Source organism: Musca autumnalis, unplaced genomic scaffold (assembly GCF_047663935.1).
Source record: "Musca autumnalis isolate F117 unplaced genomic scaffold, ASM4766393v1 scaffold_1, whole genome shotgun sequence".
Classification (NCBI taxonomy): Eukaryota; Metazoa; Arthropoda; class Insecta; order Diptera; family Muscidae; genus Musca; species Musca autumnalis.
In genome coordinates this window covers 201,028,629-201,044,774 of record NW_027411644.1, presented here as the reverse complement: position 1 = coordinate 201,044,774, position 16,146 = coordinate 201,028,629, and the positions used below count along the sequence as shown (strand labels likewise).

General features: G+C 34.0%; 1 protein-coding gene across 5 annotated transcripts in view; it reads left to right on the top strand.

The window, feature by feature from the left end:
• Poxm (paired box pox-meso) overlaps positions 1 to 16,146 on the top strand; it is a 157,571-nt gene that overhangs the window by 132,545 nt on the left and 8,880 nt on the right. The window lies entirely within an intron of this gene.

Genomic DNA, 16,146 nt, shown 5'->3' with positions numbered 1-16,146 from the left:
AAAAAATATAATAACAATATTTGGCGCCCAATGTAAGGTAACTTTTAAAGCTTTAAAGCAGACGTGACAAAAAGGGAACAGCCCAAAATGTGAATGTATTCAAACTATTGGCAACTTATGACTGTGTGTTAGTGTGTTTTTATGCACGCACGCTACAGAACAAAAACAAATCAAAACATTATCTCTTTTTCGCACGCTCTTTCTATGCATTCGGGTCGTATGTGTGTAAATTGCCGAAAAACTTCGACACCGCTGTGTCAAAGAAGAACACATTTGCTTTAAAGGTACCTTACATCGGGAGCCAAATGTTGCTATTATATACATACATATTTTTTAATTTTTACTACAATATTCTATGAAATCTTCACCAAATATTACAGACAAATTTTGTAAAAATTTGATCAAAAATAAAATATGTATCTCTAAATGCGACCAATTTAATTTGTTTAAGGTATTTTCGCTAATATATGACATCTCAGCCTCTTATTATACACTTTTAAATATGTTAAATGCTTAAAAAGTATCCCACGTTGGGCGCCGCATATTGCTTTTTTTTGTTTTTTTAATTTTTTGCTGCAATATTTGTGCGTATGATATGTCATATATTAAAGGCAATCTTCTCATTGGGCGCCAAATATTAACGTCATATTTTGGTTCTAATTTTCACTACAACATTTTTGGTTATGGTCCACCAAACATTCTAGACAATTTTTGTATAAATTGCGTAAAATTAAAATATCAGTATTTGGCGCCCAACCCAACTTGTTTAAGGTGTCTTCGCTAACGTACGACTTCTCAGGCTATTATAAAAAAGTTAAATTCTTTAAAAGGATATCTGAATCTGTTACACCACGTTGGGCGCCAAATATTGCTATCAGATAATTTTTGTAGAGGCGTTTAAGGCGTCTTCACTAATATATTACTTCTCAATTTTTTATTATTCACTTTTGAAATGCTTTAAAATTACCCAATTATTAGTGATGCCACGTTGGGCGCCAACTATTGCTATCGTGTTTCCGTTTTAAGTGTTGTTGCAATATTCTTGGTCTGTGTGTGTCACGAATATTAAATGAAATTGTTATAAAAATTAAAAAAAAAAAAAACAGTAAGGAAAGGATCAAAGTCGGGTGGGGCCGACTATATGATACCCTACACCACTGTGAATAGGTAAAATATATATGGGAGCTATATCCAAATGTGAACAGATTACGATATAATTTGGCACATATATTTCTAGACCAAACACCGTCACACATTCCAAATTTCATCAAAATTAGACATACATAGCGTCTTTGGTGCATCAAGTACCTTAAATCGGGCGAAAATATATATGGGAGCTATATCCAAATCTGAACCGATTTCGATAAAATTTGGCACACTGATTTCTAGACCAAATTCCGTCACACATTCCATATTTCATAGAGATCGGACATATATAACGTGTTTCGTGCACAAAGTACCAAAAATCGGCCAAAAATATATATGGGAGCTATATCTAAATCTTAACCGATTTTGATATTATTTGGCACACTTATATGTAGACCAAATTCCGTCACACATTCCAAATTTCATTGAGGTCAGACATATATAACGTCTTTCGTGCACCAAATACCAAAAATCGGCCGAAAATTTATATGGGAGCTATATCCAAATCTGAACCGATTTTGATATAATTTGGCACATTTATCTATAGACCTAATTCCGTAACACATTCCAAATTTCATCAAAATTGGACTATTACAGCGTGTTTGGTGCATCAAATACTTCAAATCAGCCGAAAATATATATGGGAGCTATATCCAAATCTGAACCGATTTCGATATAATTTGGCACATTTTTCTATAGACCTAATTCCATCACACATTCTAAATTTCATCAAAATTGGACAGATACAGCGTGTTTGGTGCATCAAATACCTCAAATCGGCCGAAAATATATATGGGAGCTATATCCAAATCTGAACCGATTTTCACCAAAAACAATAGCGTTCTTTATTAGATAGACAGATACAGCGTGTTTGTGCATCGAATACCTCATCATCAGCCGAAAATATATATGGGAGCTATATCCAAATCTGAACCGATTTTCACCAAAAGCAATAGCGTCCTTCATTAGGCTAAAAAGTGAACTTCCCCAATTTTCAGCCAAATCGAACAATAAATACGACCTGTACGTTGCGAACGGACGGACGGACATGCATAAATCGACTCAGAAAGTGATTCTATGCATATCCCTAGAATGAACTATGGGTCTATCTCTTTTCCTTAGGCATGTTACATACAAATGCACTAACACATAATACCCTTACCACAGGGTGTAGGATATAACAAATATTTGGCGCCCAACGTACGGCATCATTAATTTAGATTATATGAGACAAGAAATATATGGATCAGAATTCCAATTTTAAGGATGTGAATTGCAAAAAAATTGCCCTCAACGTGTAGTTACGTTGGAAGTCAAATATTAATATCCCTTTTGCATTAAAAATATTCAATAATATTTTTATTTTATAAAAGAAAAATTGTGAAGAAGAAAATGTATTAAAATATCAATCTTTGGTGCCCAACGTATGACACGAATAATTTTATTCCAGGTGTTCCCGAATCTATATGTATGTGACAATAGAACCTGTGACTACATATTTTCAATCTAATGTTTAAAACGATAGACCATATTAATGTCAGTGGATGAAAACTTGTTTAAAAACGGTATCACTTTTGGTGTTTCACGTTGGGCGCCAACAATGCTCGTTTAAATTTTGTTTATTAAATTTTTACGGTATGTTTTCAATAGCTGGGGTCTCCCAATGTAAATGAAATTTGAAGAAAACAACAGATTCACATATGGCGCCCAACGTGTGATATGAAAACATTGCCTTGAAATGCCGCCAAAAATGTCTAAGTCAAAATACAGAATTTATGGATCTTTATTAGAATATTAATAAACCTCTGTCCCTATACCAGATATTAAGTAAAATTGTTAAAAATTCGAAAAAGAAATTATTTAAATTATTATTCTTTGGAAGTCAACGTATTGCTCTCGAAATGTTACTTAAAGGCGCCCCGAAAAACTACGAGACAAAATAAACATTTATATCGCCTGATACTCTTAAACTTATGTATAAAACTATCTAAAATGCAAAATATTTATGAATTCTGTTTTAAATTCCAGAATAATAATAATTATAAAATATCCTTGAGATCAGAATGAAGCATATGAAAATTTACAAAAAAATAGAAATGAAGATGTCACATCCTTAACAAATTAACACTTCATAAATGACAAAGGTCCATTGACAAAGTGTTGCAATGGTTAGCATGTCCATTCTACACACAGAATCATCTCATCATCACATTCTTCAATAGGTTTTACCGCCTCTCAAAAGTAATATTGCCTTACATTTCATGGGTATTTCCAAAACTTCTCTACAAGTACCATGTTCGATACGCCATTTGGACTAGGTTGCGAGAAGCAAGACACATATAACAGAGTAAAAAATTTAATTGCGCACTCTCTTTGATACATGAGAAATCTCTTCTCGCCACTTTAGGAATGTTCGACAAAAAGTCTAGCAAGAAAACATTTCAAAAATCACTCACACACACCCATGGATCTCAATATCCTCAGGTAGAAACTCATATTCAACATGTAATATTTTTAAATAAGGAGTATATTTCTTTAAATTAGATCATACAGAGACGTGGGACTCTCTCTCTCTGGGTGAAGGAAACTCAGAATTATTCACAACTACTTATTTGTGAAAAAAATATTTATTTCTGATTGAAGTCCAATTTGAGATACATAAATATTCAATTGGATATATATTTTTTGAAACTGGCGTCCATTGCGGGGCTAAACGAATGTCATGAATTATTTTTAAGAATGGCGCCCAATTGTGAATTTGTGAATTATCTGTAGAGGAAATCTGGATTTTTTGCATTTGGAACTTCAGTAAATTGACTGTCAAGAAACACTAGTCACACAATTGGCGCTCAACTTGTATTTGTTTAAAATTAAAACAATTAAATTTATTCACAATTACTTATTACTGAAAAAAATATTTATTTCTAATTGAAGTCCAATTTGAGATACATAAATATACAATTGGGTATATATTTTTTAAAACTGGTACCCAGTGCGGTGTTAAACGAATTTCATGTTTTTTTTTCTAAAGTGGCGCCCAATTGTTTGGGTTTTGTTTGTGAATTTTCTGTAGAGGGAATCTGGATGTTTTGCATTTGGAACTTAAATGTATTGACTGAGTGTCAAATGTTGATCAATTTAATGTCAAGAAACACGTGTCACACAATTGGCACTCAACTTGTAATTTTTTTTTTTAATTAAAACAATATATATAAAATGTTTATAAAATATTTCTAATAAGACAATATTGATGACGGCACGTGGAGTTTTTGATATATTTTTATGAGCTTTTATTTAAGAACAAAAATATATATGCAAGGTGACTCAATAAAAAAATCTCACTACAAAATGAATTTTAACACATTTTAGAATCCTGATTACGACTGTCTAATATTCAAAGGTCTCAAGGTGTTTGCCGTCAAAGTCCATTCCCCACTTCTCCAGATAAATTGTATTTACCAATTACCCCTTCGCCCGAACAGCTTCCTTGTAGATAGTTTTGTAGATTCCTGACTGACATGGGATTGGGATTTCAATGATCTCAGCAGAAATCTGGTGTTACAACGTTGCTGTTTTGGGAAACGACTGCTTCGAGTGTATAACAAAGCATCTTGCAATGTCTGTTGGGTTATGCTAACTTTTGCTCGTCGATGCTACATTGTCAGTCCGTTCTACTTTCGAAACAGTCATTGGACATTGACGCTTCCACTGTCCTCTTTCGTTTGGATGGGTGGATGGTATTGGCACATCAGGTTTGTCGTCACTGATTTTCTTCATAAAAAAATCGTCAACATTTTTTCATTTTTCAAAATGAGATACCTTTACTTAATTCATAATAATACATAATTCAAAATAGTTTTAAGAGTGGTCCTAACCTGTTTGGTCTTTTAAATAAAATTATAAAAATAAAGAAAATAATAATTCTTTACTAAAAATTATGGATTTAGACAGTCAAATGAATGTTAGTTCACTTAAGGCTTAGGTTATTATAAGTAGCGCCCAACGTGGAATTTTTCTTAAGTCACATAAGAGTGGTTTCATGTAAAAATTGCATGCCATTAAGCGTCGTTAGATCGAGTTACCCACTAGAGTAACTTCATCAAATTACTGTAGTGGGGACTCGATCTTTAGGCTTAGGTTATTAGAAGTGGCGCCCAACTTGGAATTTTTTAAAGTAACATAAGAGAGGTTTCATGTAAAAATTGCATGCCATTAAGCGTCCTTGGGGACTCAATCTTTAGGCTTATGTTATTAGAAGTGGCGCCCAACGTGGAATTTTTGATAAGTCACATAAGAGTGGGGGGCCACCGTGGTGCAATGGTTAGCACGTCCGCCTTGCACTCAGAAGGTCCGCGGTTCGAATCACAGGCCAAGCAACATCAAATTTACAACGGTGGCAAAATTCCCCCTCAGTAATGCTGGCGGCATTTCCTGAGTATTTCAGCCATGAAAAACTTCTCCACAATTGGTGTCTTAGGACACGCCGTTCGGACTCGGCAATAAACAGTAGGTCCCATATCATTAAGCCAATATGAATCGGCGTGCACTCATTGATATGAGAGAAGATTCCCTTGTCCCTTCGGGGATGTTGTGGGAACATATGTATGTATGTATGTACATGGGAGTGGTTTTATGTAAAAATTCCATGCCATTAAGCGTCCTTAGGTCGAGTTCCACACTAGAGTAACTTCATCAAATTACTGTAGTGGGGACTCGATCTTTAGACTTAGGTTATTAGAAGTGGCGCCCAATGTGGAATTTTTAATAAGTCACACAGGAGTGGTTTCATGTAAAAATTGCATGCCATTAAGCGTCCTTAGATCGAGCTCCACACTCCATACAAGTGGCGCCCAACGTAGATTTTGTGATAAGTCACATAAGAGTGATTTAATGTAAAAATTGTTTGCCATTAAGCGTCGTTAGATCGAGTTCCATACTAGAGTACTTACATACTTACTTATCTGGCCCATTACAGAACATTTGTTCCATAGACCGAACTAAGAAAAGATCTCCAATTCTCTCTGTTTTTCGCTTCGGCTAGAGTAACTTCATCAAATTGCTGTAGTGAGGACTCGATCTATAAACGCCTAATGCCATTTATGAACGTTAAAATGTTATGGTAAATCCTAAAAGGGCAAACATGTTACCCTAAGTGTCATTTAGGATCAGTACAAGCAACGAAATTTTACAACTGAAGTTATCACCTTTAGAGGTAATGATCGAAAAGCTGTAAAAAATCCCTACAATCACCAACTACATATAATGGAAAAAAATCCAAAATGTTTCCTAAAAATGTTTTGCAAGCCCATATTTCCCGAGTTAAGGGCCCCAAAAATACTTAACAACCCTAATCCTCAATACCGAAAGATACGGAAAATACTAGACTTGGCAATCTAGTTCTCGGAGCAGATCGATCTTTCTAGTTCCTTTACCCAGAAGGAACTAGTTCCTCAAAATAGTTCCATTGTTCCCAGATCGATATAGTTCAACTAATCTTTCTCTTTCATCGTTCATTTCATTCCAAATAGTTCCGAGACCGAAATAGTTCAACGAATCTTTTTCTTTCATCGTTCTTTTCGTTCCAAATAGTTCCTAAACCGAAATGTTTTTATTGTTTGGTGGATGAATTGGCATAAAAATAAATAAATTGCAGCGAACAAACAGCAACAACGAAAGATCGACGTGGGCGTTAAATTGAAGGAACGGGAAACACGGAAGGAACTATATAAACGCAAGAGCTGAAACTAGTTCGTTCCGGAACTACACAACTCTACAAAATACTGCTGTTACATATACCAAAATATATTTTATATTAGTACCCAGTTTTAGTATACATATTTCTGGCAAACCCGAGTGATGCTTTCTTACATGTTTCCTTTCAAAAATAAAGCGTCAACATCTGGCGCCCAACGTATGGTACGCTTAATTTTGCTTAAGATATTCTCACTAATATATGAAATAAAGATATATTTCGTAAAAAACACTTATTTAATTTCAGATGCCTGTTTTGGAATATTTCTAATGGCAAACCCAAAAAATGATATCTAAAATATTTACTTTGAATTTTATTTTATTATAAATGGTATATTAAAGCAATATCCACTACTTTTATAAGGACAAAAGAATGATTTACAATATGCAACTTTCAGAGCAAAATAAAACAACTTCATTAGAAGTTTAAAATACTGATGAAGTTTAAATACATATTTTAAATAATGCATTTTTTTTTAAAAATAGGTCATAAAGAAGACCTGCTTATACATTTACCAAAAATCTAAACTAGAATAAACAACTTGTTCCATTTCTAATAACCAACAATTTAATGCCTAATTGACAAATACAAACATCAAATGAAATAAATGTGTAAAGCAAGGCAGAGTCCTAAACTGTTTCGTCTTGGTCCTAACTACATGCTTTCACAAAACAAAAAAAAAAAACAAATATGTAAACAAACCTTATATCTCTCCACCCCATACTCCTCCCCCTATTTGCAATATCATTAAGCGTAACGTTAATTATACGCTTACCCAAACGGACAGAAAGGGTTGTTTCCTCTTCTACTACTATCTATGCAACATGGTTAAAATTTGCTCGAGTGTAGCATATGATGATGGTAAAAGTAACAACTTCATTATCGATATTCACGGGCATACCGAACGAACGAGCGAACATCAGTGACAACGACTGCAGCCTAAACACTTCAATTTATTCTATAACGACCTTTATTTACAACAGATTTTTCATTCATAAGACGCTCAGCGTAGAGGAAAATGTTTTGAAAAACACGTTCATTATTATTACGATGATGAAGATGGAAATGGTGGTGTTCCTGCTACTCTTTATTTTATGACTAGCAAACTACAACAAAAGGGAAAACATTATATCAATGGGAAAAAAGAAGTTGTTGTAAAATTTATTACAACGTTCCAATGATGATGATGAGGATGCTGCTGCTGCTTGGGCTACTACTAGTGTTCTGGGATACTTTTGCTTGATGGGCAACCCTGTTACATTATTTCGCCTTTGTTACGCTTTCATTGAAAGGAACACTAAAAGACAGACAGACACACAGACCGAAAGACCCACGTATCGATGGACAGACATAGGGAATGGCATTAAATAGTGTTTGGTTCGCACGTTCTATGGTGCTCTAATGGTACTTCAATCTTTTCTTTTATTTTCCATTTCATTTTTGTTATCGCCCTGTGTCGTCTGGTGAACATGCACGACGACAACAACGACGAACCAGCCGTTCGTTCTTTGTTGGCTTTGCTCGCATAAAATCAAAAAATGTGTTAAAGGCAATTTATTAGATTCGAAAACGTTCGGTCGTCTTGTTTCGTCGACTTTCGTTCATGATCAAGGGGCTAAGTGCACCGCCACTGCCACCCCTTAAAATCGAAATTTAAGTTTGAAAAACATATGTAAGTCACTATCTGGAACAAGGATGCTGTGTTTGAACATGTGATGATGAATGGGCAAGGGAGAGAGAGTGAAGACGGAATGGAGGGGAAGAGAGTGTACATTTTTCATTGCGATATTAAATTAAGGTTTACAAAAACAAAAAACACACCAACACTTGTAACCTTTTTTTACAATGCAAAGTAAATGGACTAAGCCCAGGAGAGGAAGAGAGAAAGGAAATTTTGAACATCAAGAAGTAGAAGAGGAAGGGAAATGGTAATTTGGTTGGTTAAAAAAGGTACATGGCAGTAGCAGAGTTATTAGCAGCTCTGCCGCTTCCCAATATAACAATAACAAAGATGATGATGATGATGATGTTGTTGTTGTTCTTGGGTTTTGTTTAATAATAACGAGATGTTAACATGGCCGCCGCCGTTCTCATTGTTGTTGTACCTTTGAGATAAACATTCCCATTCCACTGTTTTGTGAAACTGACTGTTGTACTTATTTTCCACCCCCTTTTTCACGGGCAAACAACACACTCGAAAATGCGTATCCTTCTTCCTCTGTACGAGTGTTTGTGTCAGTTTATTTTTTGATGTTGATGCGTGCAAAAGAATTCCTCTGGAAAACGTTACAAACACACAACGCAACGCATTTACGCACCGAGAGCCAACCAACAAAGACGTAAGGTTCCTCCTAAACAAAAAGAGCCGGGGGTTGATTTTCATCTGCATAGTGGTACAACAGGACCATGCGACGACGTCAGCGTTGGCGGCAACGTGTTCGTGTGTTTTTTTTACTTTCAAAAACGGTCCTGTTTTTTTTTGCTTCTTCTCGTTCGTTCGGTTCAGCTTCAATATCATCATCGTCGTCATCAGCAACAATAATTATTGATTTGTTCTCTAGTTCAACGCCACAACAATAACAACAAAGTTTAACGCGGAAAAACGCTCACACACAAAAAGACCGGAAAAACGAAGACGTTATGCCTCGATTGTAAACGAAACAAAAGAAATACAAAAAAATACATAATATTGGAAGAATTTAAAGAATTTCTTTAAGAAATTTTGTGTTCCTAAGCATCACCTCCATTGAAGTGCAACCAAAAGAAAAATTATTATTATTTTAGTTCTATATAACAGCAAATTGTGATATTAAATAATAAATACATAAATTATCCAAATAGCCAAAAAGTAATGCCAAAATAATTAACATGCCCAAAAGAGGTAATAAAAGTTTTTAAAAATAAATTTTTAAATTAAAAAAAATCGATAAAAAAATAGAAAATAAAATATTTTAAATTCAGTGCAACGTAAAAAAAGAAACGCTTCCATACATATTGCAATAAGAAACGCATGGCCTGTTATATTTCTCTCAGTGTAGCTTATAAAGCATCCCTATGATTAAAGGTAATTACAAGTGACTGTATGTGGACATTGTTTTAACAAAAATGAAATTATCAACATTAAGGAATGTGTCTCAAGGAATTTTATTGAAAATAAAAACCACTGTAACTTCTAAAGGATCTAAAGAATTTTAATAAAAATAAAACAAACTCTAGACTTCTAAAGGATCCATAATTATTTTAAATTCTTTGATATTTTCTGAATATAGAAGTGTTCAGCAAATAATGGTTGAACATAAGCAAAGTATGTACCAAACGTTATGTTTTTGTGCCAACACCTGTTTTCGTCAAAGGATTCCCCCTTGCTTTTGTTCTTCCCTAAGGAAAGAAATATTAAATCAAAACATTGTTTGTTTTTTTCGAAAATATATTTAATTCAAATGTCTAAAATAAATTCACAACATTGAAATATAAATTCTGACTCGAAATCTTTAAAAAATATACTGAAATATGGCGCCCAACGTGGAAATAGATGCTCAAACAAGATTTCTCCCTTTAGATATCAAAACTCATTAATTGCTTCTTATCTAACGAAACCGACACGTGCCTTATATATTATCTTTAACTACGTTGGGCGCCACATTAAACCAAAAGCATTAGAGCTAGAAAATAGCTTGAAAACTTAAAGTATAGCAATTTTACACAACCAAATTTTTACATCTTTAAAACAAGCATTACTAAAGTGTATATGGGAATGTGGCGCCCAATTTGCAAGTAATTGTATGGAGCAAGGTGATATTTTTCTTTATAATCGCTATGTGTGTTTTTCCTATATTATTTAAAGAATTACAATATTTTATTTGCTTCTTATAACATTTAACATCAACGATGGTCGTCATAAATAAATAGCCGAAATGGTTACATCTAAATGGTTAAATCTAAGAAGCCATTGGATAATGTATCCTGAAAGTGGCACATAACCTGGAATCTAGATCTGTCTCTATACAATATAATCATATTTTTTATAACATTACATTAATTTTTCAAAACTCCGGCGCCATATTTAAGGAAATTTGTGTTCTGTTTGAATTTATTGTAAATCAAGATAGAAATATTGAAATGAGCGCTAATGCCAGTAAAAATCTAAATTAAATAGCATTGTTTTAAACTGTGGCGCCCAACGTGGGTCCTAAGAAAGCAAATAGTATATAAATCGACATTTACACATGATATACTGATGTCTCAATACAATATAAGGGCTCACCACACTTATTTTAATCATATTTTTTATAACATTACATTAATTTTGCAAAAATCGGGCGCCATACTTAAGGAAATTTGCGTTCTGTTTGAATTTATTGTAAATCAAGATAGAAATATTGAAATGAGCTCTAATGCCAATTAAAATCTAAATGAAATAGCATTACCTTAAACTGTGGCGCCCAACGTGGGTCCTAAGAAAGCAAATAGTATATAAATCGAAATTTACACATGATAAACTGATGATACAATATCCTGTTCTGTTTGAATTTATTGTAAATCAGGACAGAAATATTGAAATGAGCGCTAATGCCAGTAGAAACCCTAAATTAAATACCATTGCCTTAAAATGTGGCGCCCAAGGGAGGTCCTGTTCTATCTAAATTATATAAATTAAGATAGATCGATTTCATATCCAATACAAAAATCTGAAGCATAAACAGATATGAAATATTAAATTATTACTGCCTTAAAATTTGGCGCCCAACGTGGGTTTGAATATTTTTTTAGAAAAGGAAATCAAGTTATTTTACGCCATGTCATTATAGTATATCTTTATACGTATTTGATATGGAATATTACACTACGTTTGTCTTAAAATGTGGCGCCCAACGTGGGTTTGAATATATTTTGGCAAAGGAAATCAAGGCATTTCATCACCATGTCACGTTAATAACACATTTTTATATATGTTTAAACGTTTTTTTTATTTTCCATAAAGGAAAATATACACGTGGTTTCATAGCATTTATTATTACATTTAGGTTGGGCGCCATTATTACAAAAAAGTAACAAAACCAAAAATGTTTTAATTTCTTACCAAGCATGGACACGGTTTTATAACACCAACGGAGACTAAGAACCAAATTTCAGACAATTTGGGTGGAGTAATGCTGCTAAAACTTCAAAATACCAAAAATCGGGAGGTACCGTTAGAATGGCGCTATATCAAAACATAGACCTGGGGCTGGATTCTTGTTCTATGAAAATTTGAAATGAAAAATATTTCCTTTATAATTTTTTTCATTTGACATTAATTTCCTTTATAAAATTTTTCATTTCACATTTTCACAGAAACAGAATTGAGCCCCTGTATTGAAAAATTGCTGGGGAAAAGTATTGTGGTCCCAAAGAAGACAAAATATCAAATTTCAGTCACTGGGGTGTGATAATGAGGCTAAAACATTCAAAATACCGAAAATCGGGAAATACCGTTCTATGGGAGCTATATCAAAACGTGGACCTGTATTGACAAATTTCTGGGGGAATTTTTATAGCCCTATGAAAGCTTAAATGCCACTTTTCATCCATTTCGCTGTGATATTAAGGCTTAAACTTTGACAATACCGAAAATCGACAAGTACCGCTCTATGGGGTTCATATCAAAACGTTGACCTGTATCCAGAAAAAAATCTGGGGGGAGAATTTTCAGCCCCAATGAAGACTTAATACCAAATTTAAGTGATTTAGGTGCAATAATGGGGGCTTTATTTAAAAATACCGAAAATCGGGAGATACCATCTATGCGGGCTATATCACAACCTACACCTGTTCTGACCATTATCTTCGGGAATATTTGAGACCTCCAAGGCAGACTAAATACCCAATTTCAGCCAATTCGGTAAAACCTTTGAAAATAACGATAATCGGAAGTGGACCTGCACCAATGTATTTCTGCGTCACAGATCTGTAACCATTTCGGTGGGATAATGAGGCAAAAACTTTGAAAATACCGAAAATCGGGAGGCTACTATGGAGGCTATATCAAAAAGTGGACCGATATAACCCATTTCCAATGCCAAACATCCTAGCAATAATGAAAAACTTCTCTACAGGTGATGTTATGACACACACCTTTCGGACTCGGCGATAAAAAGTAGGTCCCATATCAGTGAGCTAATATGAATAGGCGTGCACTCATTGATATGAGAGAAGTCTCCTTTGTCCTTCAGACGATGTTGTGGGAACATACATATGTATGTAATGTGGACATACGGACATCCTTATAAAGACTTCGAATTTTATGTTGATCGAGAAAGTAAATACTTTAACGATTTGTTACAAACTAAATGACAAAGTCAATTATACACTCCGTCTTATGGTGGGAGGGTATAAAATGGCGCCCAATCTGGGACGAACAGCTATAGTTGTAATATAACATCTTAAGAAATCAAGCACGTCTGCCATGCACGCAGAAGATCTGCGATTTAATCCCTGACCAGAACATCGATATTTTCGCCGGGACAAATCCCCTCAGCGTAATGTTAGCTTACATCTCCTGAGTATTTCAACTATGAAAAACTTCTCTACAAGTGGTGGGTGTCATAAGACACACCTTTTGGACTCGGCGATAAAAAGTAGGTCCCATATCAGTGAGCTAATATGAATAGGCGTGCACTCATTGATATAAGAGAAGTCTCCTTTGTCCTTTAAACGATGTTGTAGGGACATACATATGTATTTAATGTGGACATACGGACATCCTTATAAAGACTTCGAATTTTATGTTGATCGAGAAAGTGAATACTTTAACGATTTATTACAAACTAAATGACAAAGTCAATTATACACTCCGTCTTATGGTGGGAGGGTATAAATTGGCGCCCAATCTGGGACGAAGAGCTATAGTTGTAATATAACATCTTAAGAAATCATAAAACGTTATATGCACCTTAAGTTGCATTGGGCGCCACAAATACATTCCATTGGAACAGAATTATTTAAAGCAAAACATTGGCAATTTAGTCTGAAATTAGACCACGGCGTACTTTTTCTTCTTCTATTATTTGACTTGAGGTCGTAAAATTAAAAAAGTCATAACATTTACTTTTTTAATTTTGTAATTTTATTTTCCAATATTTCGACTATCTTCGATAATCATCAGTGCTTTGTTTGCAATTCGAATATTGATCTTTCTTAAAATTGAACCTCCTGTGCCATCCTCTTCGGTTGACAAAGAATATCTAAATAATTTAGTTTAAGTTTTTATAAGATTTTTACAGCTTCTAGCATGGTCTGAACCATTTTTGCACCATGATTTGCCAGAACTTGATCTTTCTCCATCTTATGGTGATAGAATGCAAAGCTATAGTTTTATTATAACATCTTAAGAAATCATACTCCTTAAGTTACGTTGGGCGCCACATCGGCATTCACAATTTTTGCTGAATTTAAAATACGACTTATATTTTGTAATGACGTTTTATAAGATTTAAGCCAGTTCCTTTACGTGCAAGAATCTTCAAGTTTTACCACTTTTTACTCGAAAAGCGTTTCTTTACTTAAGACATCATACAATTCATATGGGAGCAGTCTACAATTTTTACTACTTTTGCCGGTTTTACCATTTTCAAAAGTAAAGGAACAGGCCATTTGGCAACTTCAAGAATGTCAACTTGACTCAACTATGATATAGACCAGCGACGACCACAGAAATACAACCAAAGCGAAGACATGTATGAACGTATGAGTCAAAAAAGCAACAACCACATTATGTTTTTGTTTGTTTTCATTAATTTACACCATAGCCGACCAAGAAGAGCGAGCGCTTAAATTGTTTATGTGTGGGTAAAATTACACTGACAGAACAGGGTGATGATTTTCATATTGAGTGTGAAATGAAAAATATATTGTTGGCGCGTTCGCTTTGTATGACTTAAATTAAAAATAATATAAATAACTTCATAATTTGAAAAGTATTTTTCTTCATATGTTAATTTTTTTGAGAGAAAAAACAAATTGTATATAAAAATGATTTTTTAAGACTTTTTAAGCATACATACATTTTTTATTGTTGCATTGCAGACGAGGCATTCTGCGTCATTAAAAATATTAATACAAAACAAAAATAATTTTCAAATTCTTCCCTCCACATATTTGCTGTACAACTGCAAAATATTTTCTGTGTACCCAAAAATAAACAAATATAGCGGCATCAACCTGCTTGCATGAAATTCAGTACAAGACTGAAGTAAAAAAATCAAAACATTTGCTCTCTTACTATGCGTTCGGGTCGCGTGTGTGTGATTTGCCGAAAAACTTCGTAACCAAATCAATGCCCACGAACGGGTTTGGTCTAATCTTGTTTTCTGCTTGTTAAACGCACACACGCACATTCACACTGCACAGCTGGAATTTACTTCATAACAACAATGAAATACATAACAAGGAACGACAGAGAATAACATACCGAGAGAATAAGCCTTGATACTCAAGTAGAAAAAATGAGACAAACATTTTAATGAGAATGAATATGTATGTATATCAAAGTCAATCGCTAGTAAAGCAAGTAAGGAATTTTTGTACAGTTACGCTGTTAGAGCATAGCTGACCAAGAAGAGCGAGCGCTTAAATTGTTTATGTGTGGGTAAAATTACACTGACAGAACAGGGTGATGATTTTCATATTGAGTGTGAAATGAAAAATATATTGTTGGCGCGTTCGCTTTGTATGACTTAAATTAAAAATAATATAAATAAATTCATAATTTGAAAAGTATTTTTCTTCATATGTTAATTTTTTTGAGAGAAAAAACAAATTGTATATGAAAATGATTTTTTAAGACTTTCTAAGCATACATACATTTTTTATTGTTGCATTGTAGACGAGGCATTCTGCGTCATTAAAAATATTAATACAAAACAAAAATCATTTTCAAATTCTTCCCTCCACATATTTGCTGTACAACTGCAAAATCTTTTCTGTGTACCCAAAAATAAACAAATAAAGCGGCATCAACCTGCTTGCATGAAATTCAGTACAAGACTGAAGTAAAAAAATCAAAACATTTGCTCTCTTACTTTGCGTTCGGGTCGCGTGTGTGTGATTTGCCGAAAAACTTCGTAACCAAATCAATACCCACGAACGGGTTTGATTTACACTGTACGTGAGAGAGCGAAGCAAATGCAAAAACAACTCAGTGGGCGCCCTCACTATACGATCTAAGCAAAGAAGCTCGCCCCTGATATAGACAGAACAGAACCTTACGC